The sequence below is a fragment of the Ambystoma mexicanum genome, chromosome 10 (genome assembly GCF_040938575.1).
Source record: "Ambystoma mexicanum isolate Mex_15411 chromosome 10, UKY_AmexF1_1, whole genome shotgun sequence".
In the NCBI taxonomy this organism is placed as follows: Eukaryota; Metazoa; Chordata; class Amphibia; order Caudata; family Ambystomatidae; genus Ambystoma; species Ambystoma mexicanum.
Genome location: NC_090932.1, coordinates 1,189,693,286 through 1,189,717,800, shown reverse-complemented (window position 1 = coordinate 1,189,717,800; position 24,515 = coordinate 1,189,693,286). Strand labels below are relative to the sequence as shown.

The 24,515-nt window shown below is 45.0% G+C and overlaps 1 protein-coding gene across 1 annotated transcript in view; it reads left to right on the top strand.

The window, feature by feature from the left end:
* Positions 1-24,515, top strand: part of HSPB8 (heat shock protein family B (small) member 8) — a 153,567-nt gene that overhangs the window by 72,383 nt on the left and 56,669 nt on the right. The window lies entirely within an intron of this gene.

Below are 24,515 nucleotides of genomic sequence, written 5' to 3'. Positions count from 1 at the left end.
TCAGGTTGCAGACCTATGGCCCAGTTTCTTTCAGTCCCCCCACATGCCTTATAGGGCATGCACCCCAGGCCACAGAGATAGCTGACAACGTGTCCACCTAGCACCCATTCCCCTGCTGTCCTTTTTAGGTCTGTATCTGTGTGATGGCTTCTGGAAACAGGGCAGCCGAGTGTATCCACCAGGATATGCGTCTGCATCCTTATCACCTAATGGACTGCATCACACAAGCTAATGCCCCGGTCTAGCTGCATCCCTGATGCCTTCCTAGCAGAAAGCCTGGCATAACCAATAGAGTCTTTCCTTCGGAAACAGTTCATGTGTTTGCTTTATTTGCTTGTCATTTATTTAGCACCAGTGGCCGATGTGACATCTAAGAACTGGAGTGCAGTTCATGGAGAAATGCTCGTAGCCAAATGCTGGTAGATCTAGAAGTGGAGGGAGGACTCAGGAGCCTCTTTCCCTTTTTAGATTATCTGCTGACATTGTGTTTCAAGTGCTATCAAGGCCACCTAGGTCCTCCTACAGAGCTGGACCACTGTTTACTCCACTATTTAGCCTCGTCCCACGTCCTCCGGATGCTTTCAGGCCAGTGCTGGTATGCAGAAAGTATGTTTCAAGCACTATGCAGGCCACCTATGAACGCTTATAGAGCTGGACCACTGTTCTAAACTGCAAGCTTAAGTCTTACTCCACCATCTACCCTCCTTCCACGTCCTCCAGATGTCGCCCCCCTGCTTTCAGAACTGTACCCTTTTACAGTTCCTATGTCATACTATGGTATTCACTATTGGGTCGTATTCACAATACATGTAACCAGCTCCCATATAAAAGAGCGCTGAAACTGCCACTATTCACTCATTGAAGGGTGCCTTAAGCAGGGGCGCCTCCTCCATAATGGATGACGGGGCGGCAACCTGCCCGTCGCTCATTATGGACAAGCCAAATCCAGCCCAGGGAAAGCACGCCCAAGCTCTCCTGGGCTGTCTTTAACTGTCAACTTGGCTTCCCTTTGACAGTTTAGGTTCCCCAGCGCACATGCACAATGGGTCATGCAAGGCCGGGGCGCTTTGCTTCCCCATTCTTGCATGGCCCATTGGAGATGCAGACTGGGGAACTGCAAGCCCAAATGTGCCTAGGATGCGCTCCTGTGCCTCCCTGCACATCGAGGGCTCCCTTGGCATTGTTTGGGAGATGCTCTAGCTCCCATGAGCAACCCACTGGAACCAGGAAGCTCTCTCTGCTTCCAGGTTTCTGTGAATGCTGTACAGGAGCCAGAAGGCCTCTGTGGAAGACGTTGTCAGGATTCGTGCAGCTGGTAAGGAGAATGTTTTTTTTTAATAATATGATATGATATGGCATTTATTTGTTTATTTTTTATTGTAACATTTAGTTTATACAAACATTTATTACAAACTCAACCGTTAGATATCCACAATCATAATTTCAATTTCATAAAATCTACATCTTAGTTCATTCATTCATATCTTGACTGTCAATTTAAAGACTGTTGAGTGTTCAAGGACCCCTAAATACATACAATTTTCCTCTTGGCTACATTTCCAATTGTTATTTATTTGTCTGTCAAGATGTTATCTAATAAATCCACAACTGCACGTGTTTGCAATACATTATTGCTGGAGAGAATCATAAACCACCAGTATTCCATGTTATCATTTAGGGGCGCACATTTTCCCAGATAGTACGATCTTTGAGTTATCAAGTTGGAGCATTCTATATTCAAATGTTTAGAAGACTCGTCTGACTTTTTACAATATCTGCACAGATTGTCTTTTGTATTTTTATCATGTTTGGTCCACAGCATTTCTTTTGTTTTATAGGTATTCAACCTCAGTCTCAAAAACTGATTTCGATGGAATCTCGAGGGAAATCTTTTTAGATATTTTGGTAGAAGATCCAACGTGTTTGCTGCCACACCCAAATAGAGTGAAGTTACCCATTTGTCACGTTGTTCATTGTTAGATATCCAATTCCAAGTTCTCCATTTTTTTCTTGGCTATTTGCGGATAAGACATCACTGTTTGTAAATAATATGATATGATATGGCATTTATAACGCGCCTATACACAAGTGTTTCATGGCGCGACGAGGCAAGGGAGGGAAAACAGAGGGAGGACAGAGACAGCGATCTTACTAGGCCAGGTGACATTGAGACCGCTCAAGTGCAGGAGAAGGGGAAGGGGAAAAGTGCAGGAGGAAAGGGTAGGGGACAGTGCAGCGCATAGGAAAACAGTAAGATAAATAAAGACAATAAATAAAATGCGGCCAGCTGGTGGCAAGTTCATGGGTAAGTGTAGACATCAGGTGACAAGTGCTCGTAGGGGCTGTAGGGATACAGAACAGTCCCTTAGTGCAGGGATTGCTAGGGGGGCAGTGCAGGTGTGCAACTGGCGGCGAGGGGACCTGGGCCCGAAATCAGATGGTGGCCAGGTAACCAGTGCAATTTCAGATTCAGCCAGGAGATCAGCAGGGGAGATGTGGAGAGAAAGCAGAAGCAAAGAGGAAGGTCTTGAGGTGCTTCCGGAACTGGAGATTGGTCTCCTCATGTTTCACAGAGGCAGGGAGGCTGTTCCAGAGGGAGTCTCCAGCAGAAGAAAGAGATCTACCACCAACTCGCTGTTTGGAAAAGCGCCTGACCCTGAGAGAGTTGGAGGTGGATGAGCGAAGAGCTCGAGAGGGAATATATTTAGGAAGAGAGAGTTGAAGGTATTGAGGCCCCAGAAGACCTTGTGGACAATGCAGAGGATTTTGAACTTAATCATTGCTGCTACTGGGAGCCAGAGCAGAGATTTGAGTCCTGGAGAGATACAATCTCTGGGTTTGAGGCCAAGGACAAGTCTCGCAGTCCTGTTTTGGATGAGTTGCAGAGGCAGGCAGATTTGAAAGAGCCTGTTGCAGTAGTGCAGCCTAGAGAGAACCATAGATCTGGAGACAGTGAGCTTCTGGGGGAAGGTGAGGAAAGGGAGAATACCTCTGAGGAGGAGGCGTAGTTGGTAGTGTGACTTCTTAGAGATGTCAGAGATGTGAGGAGAGAACAAAAGTGTGGAGTAAAGATGACCCTGAGGTATTTAGCCTCACAGGTGGGAGCAGGAAGAAGACCAAGAGAGGCCGGCCAGAGAGTAACAGGAAAGGAGGGAGCAGGTGTGTTGATGAGGAGAATCTTGGTCTTAGAGGCATTAAGGCAGAGATCATTGGCGGCGCACCACTCCTGGATGGCGGACAATCAGAGATGAGAGAAGGAGAAGGGGTGGCAGAAGGGAGCCTGAAGATGAGTTGAGTGTCATCCGCATAGCACTGAAAGTTGGGGCAGAGAGCAGCAATGAGGTGGGCAAGAAGTGCCAGGTTTTGGTTAAACAGCCAGGGAGAGAGGTTAGACCCCTGGCGAACACCACAGTTAGAGATAGAGATAGTGGAGAGGAAGGACCCAAGTTGGACATGGGAGGGTGGATCAGAGAGGAAGGAGGTCAGCCAAGCCAGGGCCGGATCGGTGATACCCAGATTATCACGGAGGCGGTTGAGCAGGATGGCATGGTTGACCGTGTCAAAGGCAGAAGAGAGATCAAATACGATGAGGACACAGGGACTGCTGGAATCGAGGTTAGAGAGCAGGACTTGCAGTTGTTCAGCAGAGCAGTTTCCATGCTTCTGGCAGCTCTGAAGCCAGACTGATGGTCATGGAGACAACCAACCAATTCAGTGTGAGGATTAAGCTGGGAGATGGGCAGCTTTTCCAGGAGTTTGCCCAGGAAAGGAGTGATGGAGATTGGATGAAAGTTAGCCGGGCAGGAAGGGTTTTTTAAGAAGAGTGTGCACAAGGGAGTGCTTCAGGAGGGAGGGGAAGACTCCAGTGGTGAAGTAATTAATGCATGTATATATGTATGTATGTGTGCATGCGAGTGCTTGTGCATGTAAGTGGGCACCAGTGAATGAGAGTGTCTGTTGTATGTGTGCACAAGTGACTGAAGAAATGAATTGATGTTTGAATGCGTACTAAAATGAGAGACATTGATGAATGAATGTATATGAATGCGTGTGTGTCTGCACAAGGAAGGGTGTGGTGTCTGTGGTGAGGCAGCAATGTCATGTCCTGGCGCATGCCCACCCCCACAGTGAGGGTGAAGAGGAATGTCAGGACATGACATGGCATGTTTTTATGGCCATCAAGAGTAAAGAAAAATATGGCAAGACTGGCCTACGTTGTTGGAACAGTCTGGATATATGTTTTACTGTGGCACAATACAAAATAAATCCAGCATGGCCCACCAACGTAGGGAAGTCTTTCAAAAGCAATGCAAGACCGAGAGGGCCAGAATCCAGAAAGGACTTCAGGTAGGACCATTTAAAAAATATATATTTTGTGTGCGTGTTTGCAAGAGAGTGGGTGGGTGTCTGAATGAGAGAGGGCATGATGTGTGGGTGTGCATGTCTATTTGACAGCAAATGCATGCAGTATGGGTGCAAGAGTGAATGCGAGTGTCTAGGTGAATGCTGATGCGTGTGTGAATGTAAAATGAACTCTGATGCATGTGTTTGAGTGAGGGTGAATGAAGAATGAATGATGCGGTATGAAGTCTGAAGCACGTGTTTGAGTGAGGATGAATGAAGAATGAATGATGGTTTGAGTGAGGATGAATGAAGGATGAATGATGCAATATGAACTCTGATGCATGTGTTTGAGTGAGGATGAATGAAGAATTAATGAGGCGGTATGAAGTCTGAAGCACGTGTTTGAGTGAGGGTGAATGAAGAATGAATGATGCGGTATGAAGTCTGAAGCACGTGTTTGAGTGAGGGTGAATGAAGAATGAATGATGCGATATGAAGTCTGAAGCACGTGTTTGAGTGAGGGTGAATGAAGAATGAATGATGCAGTATGAAGTCTGAAGCACGTGTTTGAGTGAGGGTGAATGAAGAATGAATGAGTGCTGCATGTGTCTGAATGTGAGAGTGAACGAAGAATGAAAGCTGTATAAATGATAAAATCTGATTCGTGTGTTTGAAAGAAAAATGTATTAATGACACAGAAATAGTGCAAAATAATTGTGAAATGAGAGGAGTGGCCACAAGGAGGCTTATACGGGCCTCAACATTGAGTAAAGGAGATACAAGAGCTTGGCCAGGCCCTATAAAGGCACTCTGGTTTGCAGAGACGGTATAGTTATGCTGACAACTGTGGCAACAAAAAAATGCAGTGCTTTCTGGGCCCTGATTCGGGGCTTTTGTCCAACAACCAGATCACTAATGCACGACCCAATCTCTGAGGAAACCTGGATTTCATATGTATAGAAAAACATGTAATGACGCCACTGCAGCTGCTTCTTCTATGAACTGGGAAGTGGGCTTCTCGAGATCTGACCGAGTACTTCTAATAAACAAACTTACAAAATCTAGAGCGGCCCGTCCAGATGGCCCAGATGGCCCAACAAACCTCCTACTAAAGGGTAATCCAGAGCTGTGTGGTAGCATATTATATTGTTTATTTAGTGACATAATCAGAAAGATTAATATCCCACAGTCATGGCACATGTTTATTTACGGCTTCACTTTTATTTATTAATATACAGGAAGGAACAAGGCTCTTTTGATCACAAAAGCACGTACAATAGATAAGAAATCAGATTTGATGATAAGCCCTTCATTAATCTACTAGATAAGAAAGGAGATAAGATATACCTATTGAGCTACCACCCAATCGCGTTGCTGGCTGGATGTGCCAAGCAAAATCTTAGCTTCACTTCTATATCACGAAGAATGGGCACTGACATCAAGTCGGCTAAAAAAAAGGAACATTCTGGGTTCAGATTTGGCACAGCAACCCTCGTACTCTCACTCCTTCATTCAAGGACTTTGGGAAAAGGGAGCAGTCCAGTATATTTGGCATGCTTAGACCTCAGCACAGCTTTCGAGACACTACTGTGGGATACGCTACAAAGACGGAGTATTGCAAACAACCTATGAAAGATTCTAATAATGTTGCAAACCGGCACCATGATAGTGGTACGGTTAAGTGGTAGGTCTGGGCATGTCTCCAGAGGGATTGAAAAAAAGGCTTGGTTTGCGACAAGGCTGCATGTTAGCCCCCATGCTCTTCAAGGTATACATCTCTGACCTGGGTGGCTGGCTGGCAAGTAGTAGCACATTCCCCACAAAATTGTGGAATTCCCACATTTCCTGGCTATCCTATAGAAATTACCTTATGCTGTAGACTCCACACAGATCTGTCTGCAAAGCAAATTGGACGCTTCCCAACAATAGGCACAAAGTGATAACTTAAAAATATATACAAACACATCTAAATCTAATATTTGAAAACAAAATAAGGAAAGCCAACTTTGCCTGGCGATTGGGGGGTGTTCCCCTCGAGCATGTGCCATCGCTCAAATATCTCCTTTCGGATAAATTGCAAAACAGCTTAAAAGCCAGAAGAGCACATATGAAGCTCATTAATAAAGGTATTGCAGATTCTCCTATGGGACCCTTATACCATTGTATAACGTGAAGGTGGTACCCACCATGGTGTATGGTCTGGAGTTGGCTCCAGTAAAACGATGGGCAGATCTTAAGAGGCTCGAAGATAACATCTAAAAACTTGTTTTGGGACTTTTCACTTCAGTGCCCATTTAGTTCACAGGACAGTTAATGGCCTCTCCTCTTCAAAGGCCTATGGCTCGGGGAAAGAATTTCAGCTACTACGCAAAGTGCTGTCCCCAATAGAGAATTCTATGTTCATTGACTTTCATGAGGCTTATCTCGTTAACTCTTTTTCGGAGGTGATCTGCTTTTTTCAGGAGGTGTTGCACAGTTGGAACTGATGGAGTGTAGTGAAATGAAGTTGCGGGCAAATCCTGACTCTAAGAAGAAATTATTTATTTTTGATTGGCCATGGATAAGCAGGAGACAAAATCATATGCTTCCTTTAAGGTCTCTTCCCCAGTCCATAGCTCAAAAGAATGGGCCTCATTCTTAGTCTGATGGTCTGGAAATAAGGGTGCCGGTAGTAATGTACCGTCATCCTTTCTGGACCGCCAGACTACGAGAATGCCAGGAGTACCGGCACCCGCAGGCATGTTTCCCACGGAAGCACTGGCACCATTAGCACAGTGCCAGTGCTTCCCTGTCCCCATTCCCGTGGAGTCCTCTGGGAATGGGGACTTACAGTTCCCACCGTCTGACATCCCGGGCTGCCGCGACTTGTAATATCCCGGTGGCACTGATACATGCCTGAGTTTATAATTAAATTCCCTTCAGCCTCCATTAGAACACGTCTGTTGCGCTTCCAGCTGAACTTCCTTCCGACCTTTAGCATAGTCACCCCCCATACTGGCCTCATGAGAGCTGAGAGGAATTGCAGGTTCTGCACGTCCAGGGCTGCAGAATCAACTAAGCACTCATTGCTACACTGTGAGGGTATGATACATGTTGTTAACTCTATATTGGGTTTAGAATGTATGCAGAATTGTATTTTAAAGTTATACCAAACATCATTTCTGCTCAAATTAAGCAAGGTCCTGGTGGATGTGAATAACATTTTGATGAAAAAAGAATCTGAGACTTTTAGCGTTAAGTAAATGAATTTAGTGTATGGGCTTGTGAGCGTTGTATAATTATCTCAATGGTAGAATATGTGCCATTTTGTTTTAACAGTGCCATGATTAGAAGGGAGAGTTTTAGATGATTGATTTTAGCTACACTGTGTATTGGTTATTTTTCTTGATTCGTCTAAATGTGTTTGGCGATTTTTTATGGTTCTCTTTCGTTTAAAAAATATGAGGATTGCTGGTGGATGTGCTTGAATCTGAGTAAATAAAGAATGAATGCTGCATACATTTCCAATGCGGATGCATGTTTGAATCTGAGTGAATGAAGAATGAATACTGTATAAATACTGATACATGTGTTTGAATGTGGGAATGAAGGTTCCATGTCTTAACATCGCTGCAAAAATGACAGTGAATACAAAATACTGCCGCAAAAGTGCAGTGGTTTTGCCACCACAATCATGCACCCCTCGAGTTTGGTCACCATGTAAGAGCAACTTGTTTGGTGTGTTCTTTCCATTGCGTTTTTATCCGTCTTGAAATATTTTTCCGGCTCAAGGACACTGGCGCCAATTACCTTTGCATTTACTTTATAATGAAACGTAATAATAGTGACATGCTGGAGACCAGCCAGCATCCCCTCAAGTGTGTCCCGGCATGGCAAGTGTTTTTGTCTGCGCATTTTCTACAAATGACGTACGCACTGCTGCAGGAAGATGGCCGGGAGCTGGCTGCCCAGGAGCCGCGAATCTGAAGGAAGCCAGGCAGGACCTCATGTATTCTGGGAACATGAAGCTGTAGAGTCAATGTTTCTAACCGTGCAGACTGTGGTGGGGCGCCTGAGCAGGCGCGGCAGGGCCAGGCAGTAGGCCACGTGACTATTTATAAACTATGCGCTGACATGTTAAATGGCTCACGGTATGGATAGGCTCCTGGCCTCGTGGCCATTTGTCACACATGCAATGGCCAGGTCGGCTGGCTCGGCGCCCAACCATTCCAATGCTAATCCTGCTTTGATGAATCCCATCGCTTTATTAACCGCTCTCGGGTTCCGTGAATGGCTGTGCTGCTAATGGCTCCTATGGGTGTCCTCCTGCAGAATGAAGTCTGATTATCAAGGCCGTCGGGATGGGGAGGGCTGCATTTTTATTAAATCCATCGCCTTTCCCACAATAAGGCCAGGAGCCTTTGTAGCACATCTACTCATTTCCTCTCATTGTGCGCCTAAAAGGAACTCGTTCTTCACTCTATTAAACGAAAGAGCACCGTCCATTGTGCCCAGCACTGTGCATTCGCGCAGAAGGTGCTGGCCCCACAAGCCACACTGAAGTTCCTATTCAAGTATATCTCACTACTTGCTAAGCTTCCGGGCCTTAACATTATTCTAGCTAAGTTAAAATAAGTCCTGTTAACTTTGACTTTAGAAAAGTATACCTTAGCTCAAAAGGCACCATATCTAATGGTATTTTAATATCTTGTGCTAGACGCTCTTCAACCCATATTTAAGCGTTCACTACCTATTCCAAAGGCTGGAGTGGCTGGAAACGGCCTGGGGCCCAAGTTTAACGAGGACCCCAGGACGTTGTCACCCAATTCCCACCCTTGGAACGGGTAGTTAATGTTATTAGCAACCGTTGTATGGGCTGCGATGGGGGTCATTTAAAGTATTTTCTTTCTGTGAATGGGTCACCTCGCGTCATCCCATTCACAGAAAGAAAATACTATACAAACATGGCCGACATGGAAAAAAGAAGGTGGGCCTCCGTAGGGAACCCCTCTTCCATTTCCATCATGGCCAAATGGGGTAGATCGGAAGAAGCAGCAGCAGATAAGGCCACCGCAATGAGTTAAGTGGTGGGGTTTGAAAAAAAAGGGAACGGAGCCTTGAGTAAGATGGTGAGCAATCGAACCGGCCATCAGACGGCTTGGAAGGTGGGGTAGATTGGCAGTATCAGCCTGCGTTCCTAGCCTCCTTATTGTTTGCCCTGCTAATAAATAAGACAATTCTGCAAGGTGCTTCTGTGTTCAGATTGCAGGGGAACCTAACTCTTGGTGTGAAACCTACTTCATAAAATGGTACATCATTTCCACACCTGGAGCAATGATGTTTTTAGGTGGGGACCTTTGTATCTTCAAACGACCTTGCCCAACACCCAATCAATTTTTACCACAAGGTTACTCTTGTTTGAGTCCTAGATCTGATGAGTGAACCTACAGCATGCATTGTGCCCTCCCAGAGAATTAAGGAATGGCCCAAAATCTCTTGTGCAGTATAACCGCTACAGGGTTCTTTGTGAAGGTGAGGAAATCTCAGACCCGCTCTACACATATGCATTGCTTCGCCTATCTACTTCATCCTGCCACCCATACATGGAGGAGACCTGGGCTGGCACATTAGGGACTATGAGAGGCCATGGGCATGTGCCTTTCCCCAGCAAGCACTCCTAGGTTCCTCTTGTGCTTTTGGGGCTGATCTACACAAGCCTTCGACTGCCTACAATTGCTCAGAAGCAGGGCGATGTAACTGCTCCTCGTTTCGTTCCCGCATATTGGCACCTCTGTCTGCTGTGATTTGTTGGACTTCTACTTTTGGAACTTTTGACGGCCTCTCGGACATGTCTTCTCTCCTGCCCACCTAGTGCTGAGACCATCAGCCTCCACAGTGACATCATCACTTTTCAGTCCTTCAGGTATTGTTGATCCTCTACCTGTTTTCTAGGAAACCTTATTGTTTGATTCTTCAGGGGTTGGAGCTCCTGACATGCAGTGCTCATTTTGAAATACATTTCCTGTATGTGTAGTACAACTCTCTCCTGCTCAGTCCGGTCGGTCTTTCCTTCCTTCCTTCCTTCCTTCCTTCCTTCCTTCCTTCCTTCCTTCCTTCCTTCCTTCCTTCCTTCCTTCCTTCCTTCCTTCCTTCCTTCCTTCCTTCCTTCCTTCCTTCCTTCCTTCCTTCCTTCCTTCCTTCCTTCCTTCCTTCCTTCCTTCCTTCCTTCCTTCCTTCCTTCCTTCCTTCCTTCCTTCCTTCCTTCCTTCCTTCCTTCCTTCCTTCCTTCCTTCCTTCCTTCCTTCCTTCCTTCCTTCCTTCCCTCCCTCCCTCCATGTTTCTCCGGATGTCGTGGACCCTGGCGTCTTTGTGCCAATCTTCGCAGAGCACTGGCACATGTTCCTTTGATGTTGGTAGAAGATGGTCCTGGAAAGTCCACAATGTTGTCAGATGGGGCCCTACCTGACCTCTGGTGATGCAGAAAGTCAATCCATCACCTTTACTACCGAGTATTGCATGCAGAGCGAGACTTGTTCTGTCTCCCTGCACCATGGAACAGCACCCCAGGTTTTACACGGAATAGGGACTCAGGGTGCCGCACAGTGAGCTGATGCACGTACTCCAAAGTCAGCTGAGATGGAACAGGTACAAAACAGTAATTATGGGGCTTGTTTACCAGGGAGAGACCAGAGCAAGGACACAGGTAAGGCAGGTGTGGGACCAATGTCAATTAAGAGAATTACCAAAGACAAAAAGGTAGAAGACGGAGAAAAGGGAGGAATAAAAGGCAAGCAGGGCGTGAGGAAGGGCAGAACTACGTAGAGCAGAAGATGAACAGCACACGTGCAAAGGGAGCATTGAAACGTAAGCACCCCAGGCATCACTAGTCTCTTATGGGAATGCCCTGGAATAAGGCTCCAGTGAGCATTGCCCCAGCAACGCAAGGATGCCATGGATCACACATGCAACATGACTGGCCAGTGATCCCCTGTGCCGTGTTGGCAAGCTGGCAGTGTCCGGGGGGGGCTCATCGGTGGAGAAAACGGAGCCACCCACGGGCACCATTGAAGACACCGGCAGCAAGAACCAGGTAAGATGGGGCTGCTGTCTGTTGTCCCAGATGGTGAGCGCCAGGAGAGTGCACAACACCGTGACATTTTCGGGCACCGTAGACTTTGTCGTTTGTGTTTTTTTTAGTACTGTCCGCTTGTTCTGACAGCGCTTCATCAGGCCAAGAAACCACCATCCTCGTGCTGTTAGGCAGTCCAAGGACCTCCACCACATTGCCACCATCAAGAAGCAGTGGGGCCCGCCAGTTACAAGGTTTTACCCCACCCCGATCAAGAAGCCATGGAATCTACCAGTGCCAGAGCTGGACAGCAGGAGGTTTTGCCCTATCTCTGTAGGTCTCTGATTTCTCCCAGTGCTTCCATCAGATATTCCTTGTTCTCTGTACTCACTACTTCTGTGCCTTCTTTGAATTGATCTGTTTGAGTTCACCTCTGTTTGTATCTTCTTTAGAGCCTGGGACTGGAGGCAGACCTCTTCTCCTCCCTCAGGCGCGTAGCATATTTACTCTCTCTCAGATGGGGTGGAGAGGTGTGCGGATGGTTATCCTCGTGGCGCTGACCATACAGCATCCTGACAATCACCCTGGCAACCACCAATAGCAAAGCTATGCCTGCTCGCAAAGCCTGTTTGGCCACCATCCATGGATGTGTTTACACCTTATCAGAGTGGTTGTTTTTCAACAATAAATTGAATGGTCTATACCTAGTCATTTTGGCTGTGTGGCTGCAATACACGAAAGGGCATTTATCTAGACACATATGCTTCCTGGCAGCCACGATTATAAGGGCAGACACGTAGTCATATAGTCTGTTTGGCCACTATTAATGAAGTAGCTCTGTGGTCTGCAATCTCTGACCCTCCATATGTATTGAGCTACAGCCTCAATCATCCCTAGTCAGCATAGCCAAGGGTGAGAGATCCCTACAGTTGTATTTAAAAACATCTGGAGAGCCGCAGGTTGCAGTCCCCTGTAGTAGGTTCTACCTTCTGACATAGGTTGTTTCCGGGGTGGATGCCTAGTCACGTTGTCGAGATTGGCAACATATCTGTGTAGATGTGGAATAGTCAAATTGTGCCTATTTTAATTCTGCTACTTCTTCATGGAAATCTCACCCATCCAAGAGAAATAAATCCACCTGGGCCTGCACGTCCTGGCCCAATTTAGATGTTGGACTTCATGCTAATTCTGCTCGCCACTTCTCCGGTACAATGGTACAATGGGAGGCAATTGTGTTCATACCTAGCGGGCAGGTTGGCAGTAGCATATACAATAGAATACATAGCAGGACAGTATTTTGGTGCAATCAGAGAAGAATCATGACCACTAGCACCACCGGGTGATGGTCAACGGGGACACATTGTTTCCAGTCCTGAGATTTCCTTTAACGACCTACTGCATTCAGCGTATTGAACTACTGGTTGAACAAATTAGATAATACTGCCAGATACAGATTTGTACCAGGAAGAGTACGGCCCGCTTGTAATCAATCAACTCTCCACAATCCATTTGCATTGGCCTGAGAGTCATCTGGAAAGTGAGAACTTGAAAGGCAGGTTGTACTCTGAAGTGGCTGGAATTCGTATGAAACGATGATATTGTTTCCCAGGCCTTTCACATATCAATAAATACAATAGCATTTCTATCGCCCCACTGACACCTTATGCACAGTCCTTTACCATTGGTTCCTACTAAACAAATGTATTAATCTAGGTGGCCGGTATTTATTCTTTTTCACCTCAACACCCTACTGCAGGGGTCTGCAACATGTGGCTCTCCAGATGTTTGGATAACAAATCCTATAAGCCCTTGCCAACATAGTCAATGGTGAGGGATCATGGATTTTGTAATCCACCACATCCGGGGAACCAAAGCCTGCAGATCCCTGCTGCGCTACCTTTGTCATGTAGCTTTGTTCCAAGTGCATAATAGAGTAGCAAAAAAGTACCCATGCTCCTAACATGCTCTGTAGACAGGCCCTTAATAATCTCACTTTCTTTGATTTTGGATTCGTTTTGTCCAATAGATGTTTGCTTTTTGGGGTGCACCTGGAACGAGAAAAGCATAGAAATGACACAAAATTCAAATGTATCCGGAGTGGTGCAGTGTGTTGCCTTGTGGTGCAAATATCTGGGAAACGGTGTGTGCTAGGGTCTTGAAACATGTTCTTTGAGGGGGGTGTTTGCGTTTGTTCCTCGTGTGGAGATGCTTAAAATTAGCTTTATCCGGTCCTTCTCTGACCCCAATGATGTTTCACTGATTTCAGGCAACTGTCTCATGTGTGAAGAGGCTGAAATGCGGGGAATGGGGTGGGGTGTCCAAATATCACGTAGCCTGTAATGTCCAGAGGGTCCTAACGGGTTTGGTGCAGATTGGTGGAACTGTGTGGAATTGTATAAGGAACAAACTAACAGATGTTCTGCTTTATATATAGACAGAGATAACTAGCCAAGCAACCCCCTTTCCCTCTAAATTCATACTTCGCTCTGCCTATTCAAAATATTAGAAAGGACCTCAATCTGTTGTTTTCAAATTGGCAATCTACCGAACAGTTATTAAATCGGCATAATTCACATAGTACACATGATACATTTTTTTAAGTAGAAAAAACATTGCCCCAACCAGCAAGAAGACTTTTATCAGTGTTTTCAAAAAGTGCTAAACATTATAAAAGGCACGGGCTATGTTCTCATGTCACTTCTAAGGGGTCTGTGCAAAGCGCTGCTGCGGAGGAGCGGGGGGAGTGGGGAGAAGGGGCAAGAGATAGTTCAAGTGTGCAAAGGAATACTCGCATTATTAAAGGCACAGCAGTAGTATACGACACTAACTTTTAAAAATATTACATTAACATTAACTTTTAAAACGTCGCTTAAAGAAATAGGTCTTCCGAGTCTTTCTGCAATGTCTCGTGGTGTAAGGTTATGTCAAGTCAAGGTTATCTAAAGCACTCCATCTTGGATGGGGAAGGGGTTTGTCTCTAATCAAGTTGTTTGAATGATTGTTCCTGCAGTCCTGTGACTGCAGGAAGCCAAGATTGTAATGAAGTGTGCACTCAGTGGAAGGAACTGTCTGTAGGGTTGGTCCTTGTCTGGAATGTGGTATCAGAAGAGAGAGAAGGTGGAAAGATATAATGAGCCTCATTACGGATCCGGCACTAACTCTGCAAGTGCTACCGGCGGGTTGCACCCTGACCCGTAATATTTTACTGGTGCCTGACTTCCCGGTGCCACCGGGAGATGACAACTCCGGCTGCCCGGGAAGTCAGGGGCCAGTAAAATGTTAGTACCCATTCCCATAGAGTCTGATATGACTCTATGGGAGTGGGGACACAGAAGCCCCGGCACCATTTCTAATGGTGCCGGTGCTTCCGTGAACAGTCTGCCTACTACGGCCGATGTGCCCGGCAGGGTCAGACCTGTCAGGCAGAGCGGTCACGGCAGGCACTCTCAGAGTTTGATGATCCGGAAACAAGGGTGCCGGTGAGCTTAGCGGCACCCTTGTTTCCGGACCGCTAAACTCTGAATGAGGCCCAATGTCATTCAGACAGTGGGGTATCTGGCATTTGGCAACTGGGAAGGCATTGTGTTGCTCAAAGGTAAGAATTCTGTTTATGAAAGGAGTTTCATTGAAGCTAAACCTAGAACACTTATGCACACATGTTGGCCCAGATTGCTATAGGCTTGGATAGACCTGACAAACCAGTTTCTTTTTTTACTAGACACCACCAGGCTTTGGATTCCAATCTTGTAATCCCAAAAAGCTTTTTAAGACATAGTCACTCTTTATAAATTTCAAGAAGAGGGAGGTGCCTGAATTTTGGAGCTTCTGCAGTTGGGTTATCCATTTCTTGGGCAAACAAACGTGGGTCTATGGAACTAAGGTCCTCCAGCATTGAGCTGTCGGACAATTATGTTATTATTCCCCTAAAAGAAGCTGGAAGGTGGACAAGACTTTTCTTACGTCTGCAGGTTCAGTAGAAGAAGTGTTTGGCAGTGGGTTGACTGAGGAAACAGGGTCAATGTCACTGGTTATAACTGACCCAAATGCCCATCTGATTAATTAGGAATGATCCTTGAATGGAAGAATGCAGGTAAGGGGGCAGCCAAGTGTATGTGGTTCTATTCTTGTTTCTCAGAAACAATTAGGACATGGGGCCTCATTACGAGCCTGCCGGTATCAATTTTTTTCCAGCACCTGTGAATGGGGAATTATCGGGTCATGCCGAGTTTCGTTCACCCGGTAATTGCCCATTCGCGGGTGCCGGTAATAAGGGACTCCCCATCCCCATTTGGCCCCATAGGGCCGAATGGGAATGGGGAGGGTGGTAGCACCGGGACCCTTAATAACGGTACTGGTGCTACCATCCTGTTCTGCTCGCGTGTGCTGGTACGGCCACCAGGTCAGACCTGGTGGCTGTAAGGGCACCCTCAAGCAGAACTCTGAGTATGGCGGTACGGTAGCAACGGTGCTGGTAGCGATACTGGCACCGTTGTTGCCTTACCACCATACTTGTAATGAGGCCCAATGTCCATGTTTTGGTTGAGTTTACTTCTAACCAAACAGTAGCTTTCCGGTCAGTGATCTCCCAAAGACTTTGAAAGAGTAGTAGGCACTGTGCAGGGAATGTTGGGGAATATCAGTGCAGTGTCCAAATGCCAACCCAAAGGCCGTGATCAGTGCCAGGGGTGGGTTCATGAGACTAATAGAGCACCTGGGATAATTACCACCTTCGAGGAACTCTTTGGTCCAAACTGGCAAGAGATCAGAGGAAGGCTCCTAAATGCAACACGCATTACTCTCTAGCACGGAAGGATTTCAACCATTTCATAGAGTGTTGGGTGACCCTTGTTACAGATGCTGCATGACTCAAGATGAGATTGGAGCATGGTTCCAAGGGTGACATTGAGTCATACCAGTATGTAAAGTAAATCTCTGCAATAGAGCCCGTGAGGGTGACCAATCTCGCGTACGCACCAATGCAAAACCCAATCCGTAACTTCCAAAATGGAAACAGACAGTTTCATCATTTTTCATAGCCGGTATTGTTTCCAGGTGACTGGCAAAGATGGCTCCATAAAGAAAAGGTGCACCTTTGGCATGGAACTACCAATGCAAGGAGTAGTTAAGGTTAGTAAGTACAAAAGTGCTTTTCCTTTCAAGAGTAGATGCACCTGGTGTTAAAGTTGAACAGAATGTGCTCCCTTTTTAGGCAGCCTTTCAAACCACATCTGCAAAGAACGGGACATTTGCTGGGTGAAGCGTTCCAGAAAAACTAGTGGAAAGTAAGGTTTCTGACACTTTCTAATCCGCCAGGTTTGTGTGTCTTTATCATGTGGAGCTGGGGAGCCGGTGAACATACGATGGCTGCCTCCATTTCCCACTAATGCTGGAGGTAAATCCTCCACTTGTGGGACATACTCGTAGTATGGCGGAGCAGGAACATTGGCAATGATTCCGCAACCGCCAATTTCTTCCCACTCTGCCATACTTGTAATGAGGCCCCAAGGAGGATATCTCAGCGGCAATGTGCTTGTCTTGGAAGCAAAATGACACAAAGCAACACAGGTTTGATTCCTGGGTCTGCGCTTAGAAACCTCTAGGTATTAAGCGTGTTATAAATAACCTATCATATTATATCATATCATATAAAGACTCATTCCCAATTTTGCTTAAGTCTTAGTACAATATTCATAAAATCAAAAGATTAATAATTAAACCCCTTCTCTTGTATAACAGATGTCCCAAAATATCTTCATAATGCGTGACATCTGGGGGGGTTAAGAATCCTCGCATAACACATCAGATATCTCCAAACTGCTCGACATACTAGAGATTTAAGACCCAGCTCAAACCTTATAGCAACTATAGGATTCCATGTGATAATATTGCCGCAAAAATATCGCCATACAAAAATTTTGCGATATTTTTACGGCGATCTTACCCCATGGAACCTGCGGGGGACACCCCCGCAACCCTCATATATTTTAAAAGGGAGCGGGGGCCACCCCCGCTAACACCCATCCATTTACCCCATAAATTATCCCCACCAAAAATATCGCCTATGGCCGTTCCCGACGACCATATGTACGGCGACATTTTTGGTGGGGATAATATTACCTGATACCAACTATAGCTATACAACAGGGTACACACAGAACTCTGTGCCAAGTTAATGATTCGTAGAACTGAAGTTTATCCAGTAACCAAAATTGCAAGATCTCTATTCCATACAACATCTTGTGTATTACTTTTCCCTCTTCAAAATGAATGAGTGGTTTAATAGAAAACTTGCAGTAAGTGGAATACATTGCTTGCATTTGTCTGCCTAGGCAGTTGTTATATGCCTCAAAGATTCCATAGAATTACTCTTCCTGGGTCGATTAGAAATCCTAAATATATAACACTACAACATTTATTATTTGCAAATTTCTAGATGAATTTCTTTTGCTTCTTTCAGGAAGCAGTAAATTGCATTATTTTTGTTTTAACCGGATTGATATACACAAAGTTTCCATCCACATATTCGTGAAACTGATTTATAAGCCGTTGCAGACTTATAGCGGTACAATCTATCAAAAGAAAATCATCCGCATATAAAAAACAAAAGAAACTTTTCCGAGCATTTTTTGGAGGAGCAAAAGAGGCAGGTCTAAGAAAATATTCAATATCAGACACATAAAGATTGAACAAACTCGGAGTAAGTGTACAACTTTGCCTCAGTTCGAATTAGTAGGATTTTTTTCTGAAAGGGATCCGTCCAATTCCAAAGACACACATATATTTGAATGACTATGCAATCCCTTCAAAACTTGAAGCAACCCTAGAAGGATGCCCCAACTCTGAAGTTTTGCCCAAAGAGGATTCCTATGAAATGAAATCAAATGCTGAACTGAGATCGATTGAAGCAATATAAACAGAGTGATAAACATTAGCCCAGGCCAGGTCCTGCAATGATCTTAGAAGAAAACCATTGAATACATACAGTACTTTGTTTCTTACGGAGCCCAGTTTGAAATCTTTTTAGCCTTCCCGCTTCCATCGTACAGGCATGGAGAGGAGTCAGGGTGATGGACTCAAATATTTTACTATCTGCGTCCATCACCTGGATAGGTCTAGAGCTTCTTGGGTCCATTCTTGGTCCGCGTTTATACAGCAGAACCACAGTAGACGTCTTCCCGAATATAGGCAGGAGACCTGTCTTAACTATATTCTTAAAAAAGGAGTACAGAATAACAGACCAGCACTCCTTATTCCTCTTCGAGAGCGCATTCGGGCCCTTGGCCCTAGACTTGCTGGCTTTCTGTATTTTATCTCCTATATCCTCTAAATCGAACTCCAGTTCCCATTTGAGGCATAGAATATTAAGCACAAGCAGCCATTTCCTCAGACCATTGTTCCAGCACAGCAACAACTCGACGACGTTCAATGCAGCCTTCTGATAAACATAAAAGTGGGAAATAGGCTACAAATGTTGGCATAAAAGACAGGAATATGTAACTGAAATCTAGATATTGAAATCATAGCTATCTTAGCCAGAAGCAGACACCCGAGATAACCAGGAGGGTCTATGTACACTTTCCAGGTGTCGTAAAAGTAACAAAAAGAACAACTTGCTAATGAGGCAAACAGTCCCGAATTGATGTAACAATCATTACTATGGCACCATCCTGCATTTGGTGGGCTGGTCACACCAGGGATCTGAAGATTCCTTTTGCCTGGGAATTATCAGATTTCCGAACCCCTCTCCCCCTCCTCTGGGATGTGCTAGAAAACTTGCTGTGGGTAGCTTCTTATAAGGACACAGTGAATTAAATAAATAGAAAGAAAGAAATATGGTTTGGCCCCAGTGCATGCTCTCAAAGAAAGGAGGGAGGGAGGGAGGTAGAGGACCGAGGCATTAGGAAAATCTGAAAAGCTCAATCTATTCGGCAAGGAAAACTACAAGACGATTAGTCGGCCCTGCCAGCCCTAGTCCATCTTTTCTGGAAGGAACCCAATATCCCTGAATGTATAGTGCTGCCAACACCCCATAGCCAGTAACACAAGAGCAGTGGTGGAAATGTAACCCCCTCTTCCTGGGCGGGGAGGGGCCAGGGGGGGAAGGGGCGGGACTGAGTTGCGTGGACCCAGGCCAGATCACGCAACACAGTAGCTCTTCATAGAAACCAATCCTGGTGATTTGCATAAAAGAAAAGTATATTATGGGAACATAGGAATGCCCACAATTTTAAATTTTAAGCATGTCTTATAGTGATTCAGCAAGAAACCCTTTTGAGTGAACAATGGAAATTGCACTGCTGTTTTCATTGATCACAATGCTCACCCTAACAAAACATTTCAGTAAATTGCAAGACATATACGCCAGTTTGGACAGCTGCAACACAGTATGTGAGGCTCGGGCTCTTTCTGTATTCATCCCTTTGCCATGCCAGGTCTTCGGAAGTGCGGCCTGCTCTAGCAAGCGGGAACTCGGCTTCAGAACAGATCTAGGAGTTGCCTGGAAACAGAGCAGTGCTCTGGCAAGACAAACTTTGCCGGAGTGCCGTTGAGTCTTGTTCGGGCTGATTTCCTACTCTGAACAAGAGGTCTCTGGAATAGGGGCGGAGAATGACAACTTCAAGAATGTCTCCTAGTCTCCTAGTGCCCTATCTGCTTGGAAAAAAAGCACACCTTAACTTCACACATTCTGGTGTCTGAAATAAACCCTGAAAACGCAGGAAAAATGGGGACTTGAAAGGACCCCATTAAGCAGCCCTTGGGCCGGCCTTGCATATCACTGTCAGAGGCACTAAAGTCTGAATCCTGAGTTTAATCCATCCGGGATCAATAACTCCCCCGGAGATAAATCCCACAGACCACAGCGCCTGCTTTTTTCCAGAATCATGTCCAGAGCCCTGGATGATCCTTGCTCCAACCATACAAGTGAAACTAAATGATCTGTGGAGTACTGGCCCAGGCTTGACAAAATGAAGACAGAGGCCATGTGTAAGCAGACGCCCGATTGGCCGGCAAAAATACACTTTGCACAGCTCCACGAATCAGGGTTGTGTCGGCAGTGCAAAGTCACTTTTCTGCAGTGCAAATTCACTTTGAAACCGGCTAAAATTCCATGAATCGGAGCGAACTGCAGATATGAAAAACTTAAAAGACTGCTTAGAAACCTGGAGTGATTAAAAAACATTGTATTCATTTTTACCAAAAAAAGCTTAGATGACCTGGCTATAGAGGCAGTTCTCTCTTTAAAAGCAACCCAAAGTGACTTAGGCCTATCTACTTTAATAAGAACAGTATCGGTTGTTCTAAAGCCACATGAGCCATTGACTGCACTAAAAAGATAATTAATACACCAACCCATTTTTTTATGAACAATTTTGGTGCAGCGCTGCAACAACAGATTTGAACCATCTAGGAAGACAGGATCATTCGCTGAATTTCAAATTCTGACAGGTATTAAATCCTATTGCCAGTGTCTATGTTGCTTACTTACCCAAACATTGCACTCCGAGGATAGTTATCTCTACCGCATTGACATCCATTTAGTCTGGATGATCACGTGTTGAACTTGCAATAGAAAAACATGCAAGCTGCCATCCTTGTGCTCATACCGCTTATAAAGTTGTGAATGGCAGAGTACAGATTGTTCACGGTCTAAAAAGCAAACTCAAAACAAGGGCTTACGTGTTTGTGTGTGAAGTTTTAGATATATGCAATTAGCTGTCTTTATTATACTGCCACGTGGGCCCTTCTTAAGTGCTTACAGTATTAGGGAGAAAAAGAAAATGAGGCACAGGGAAATAGACACGCTTTGGATTACAGATCCCTAGCCAAGCAGGCAAGCCAGCGTCCAGAAGCCACCGCTGGTGAGATAAACACATCCCATACACCACATATAAATAAAGCATGCCCTGCACGTAGATGTGTTTTATCTTTGAACATAAAAAAAGATGCAAGCAGGGCTTAAAGTGGGCCGGGGCTAGCCAGGGCTGAACCCTGGCAGTCTCTAAAAACTGCTTTTCAGCCGGGACTTTGCCAGTGCACCCTCATTACTGATTAAGCCTAAAAGCATTGTGTGCAGTCTTCCATCAGAATCATGTAGCGAAAACACGAAGTGTGTCTTGGTTTTGTGGATCGTGCATCATCCGCTAAGGAGGTCTGCACTGTTCCAACAGGAGCAGAGGTCATCAATTTGTCTTTGTTTGCTCAGCCCGCAGTGATGGACTGCAGCCCTAGGAGACAAAGCTGGACCATCAGAGGTTTAATGGGAGGCCATTGTGAAATCTTCACCTGCAGTAGACTCTGTTAGCTAACATTCACTGCACATACACCTGCATGAAGTTCACTTCAGGCAGGTATGAGAGCAGACAGGAATTTCTCTTTGGCGTGCCAATGGCTCCCCCATTACAAGCTTTGCTCCCTGCTTTATCTCCAACAGGCTTCCGTTAATCTGGTTATAAGTTTCAGAAACTTCTTTTACTTTGTAATGTAGTGTGCTGTAACAGTCTATTTTTAGATACGTTGAACTACTGTGTTATCAAGACAAGCCTACAAGATTTTTAATAGCAAAAAACACTGGCTCTTCAGAATTAGCATTATTTTTGAAGATCTTGTGCAGATTGAAAAAAAAATAGTAATCTGCGCTTTCATCTTGATAGATAACATGGTCTCCAATTTTAGCTAAAAACCAACATTACAATACACTCGGTTACAAAGTAAAACAAATTTCTTAAACTGAAAACCGCCAGTTGATTAATGTAATTTACTTTATTTTTTTTTTTTACGAGAAGGCAACTTGTATTCAAATAACACATAACAATACATGCATGGCTGTTTCAAACATCTCAAGGTGGTCTGATGTGACATGCACAATGAGTCCTTGCTTTATACTCCTGTCCAGACTGGATGTAAACAGGAACACCTGAGGCCATGCAGAGTGACACAACATAAACCACCTGTCGCCCCACCTCATGGAAAGATATGTATTGTTTTGGGGCAGGCACCCGTCGCCAAAGTCGGCTGCCTCTTCCCATTTCGCCATAACCAGCAAGTAGGCCACGCTCCCTTATTAGAGCTCCCACCCCAATTTCTCATCCCACTTACAGCACTGGATGCAAGGATTGTTTACAGGAGTGCCTGTTTTACTGTCACGAGCAGATGCTGGGAAGCACTGAAGAGATCACGCAGGTGGCAACAGTGCACAGTATGAGAACCTTTAACATAGCATAACATGACATACCACTTGGGCCGTGATTGTGTTACCTTCAACAGTCCCTGCGGCGGTGCAGTTTGGGATGTACAGCCGAGCGGTGAAATAGCAAGTAACAATATGCTGCACTTTAAACATGTTAAGGAAACATGGAACGAGAGTTTGGGTCAGAGTTTGAACCACACTTTTAAGACAGCTCTCAGTAACAAACACTGAACCCAATGAGCCACAGCATTGCCCGGAATTGTTCAGTCTGTTTACCCGACATAATTGTATGGGTACAAACAAAGCTGTTGTAAGTTAACCATTCGCAGTGGAGTCAACGTCACCTCTTTCATTCACTCCTGTCCTACTGCACATGATGCAAGACAGCAGTAGAACAATCCAATATCACATGTATTTGTGAACACATGTTCTCTGAAAACCATACACACGATAAACATGCACAGATATTAAAAGATTTATTTTTTTAACAAAACATCATTGCTATCCCAGAGTACACACAAAAACAATGCTACAGTTACCCTGGATGCTGGCTCTCCAACATTCAACTGCATTGCCTGTAGAGTTCTGTAGCATCCTTGAAATGATGCATTTTGTGACATGCATATAAAGGGCCCTTAAATGTAAAGGACCATTTATGCTGGAGTCAATATTAATGTGGCCCAATAATTCTTTCCTGCAAATGGGCAGGGAAGGTAACATGTAATGGGCAAGAATACACTTTGATTGAAAAGGATACCAGCAGCCATGTCAAAATAGCTTAATGCTATTTAAGTTGAGACATGTTCGAGGCGGGGCACACGTGAGCCTGACTCCTGGTGGGACAGAGAACATAGGTATCCCTAGTGATCCCCGATAGGCTCCACTGGTCCTCAGTATAAGAGGAGCCCTGCTTTTAAAAAAAATAAAAAGCAGGAATTTTCAATTAAGACATTTGGAAAAAATCGTTTTATTTTTATTTTCAGCTGGCAAGTAAGTTACCCGTTCCCAGCATGGGTAATCACATCATAGTGTAAGGTCTATGATGTGGAAGATGAACAAGAAAGTTATTCCCAGGGCTAGGAATATGTGTATAAGACAGTCACATGACAGCATCACAACCCCTCCTGCCCATGGTACAAGTAGACAATCTCTAAAAAGGTTGCCAGCTGTAAGTCTATATCACAGCTTTGACAGACTGCCATCTGCAAGAGTGAGCAAGCCTTAGCTTCCTTATGTTGATTAGTATACAAGTATGGCAAGTTTGTTTCTGAAAGGGAGGTCTGCTAGTCAGACCGCCATTCATAAACGCTCCATGGGAAAATAAGGCTGTCAGGTCACCCCTTTGGGCGTCCAAGCCTGCCTGTGTAGGTCTTTTGTTGACTGGAATCTCAAGGATCACATTTTGGTGGGGCCACCTATCATTTTGTTTCACCTTGCTAACTGGGAGAAAACATTACAATCTTTATCCGAGATAGTTCTAAAAATCTGCAAAGCTGGTAGAGAACATAACCTTAGCTTTTGTGGATGTTGTGGCATCTGAAATTGTCAAACACCAATATTAGTGGGCATCACCGCAATTCAAAACCGAAGCTATGAATAGTTCCTTAAATTATGTGGCAAAACCTCAGAAAAACCCTTGCACTGTGGGGCGTGAATCAGCATCCACTTACTGCCAAGGAAAGCCTCCCTGGCACTGGGTGCCCCTCAACGGTATCAACACCATTGCACTCTAACAAATTACACTGAAGTACTTACAGATTCACAATTATTCTAATTCATTCTTCTCTGTAATGTCTCTCCATTTCAGTAGTGGTGCAGAATGAGATGTCCAGGGCATTTCGGGTCAATGGACAAATCATGATGTGTGATACAATCTCTCCCTCAAGGAATGGAACGTCAAATAGTAATAATTAAGAAATGAGTATGAATTAGGGA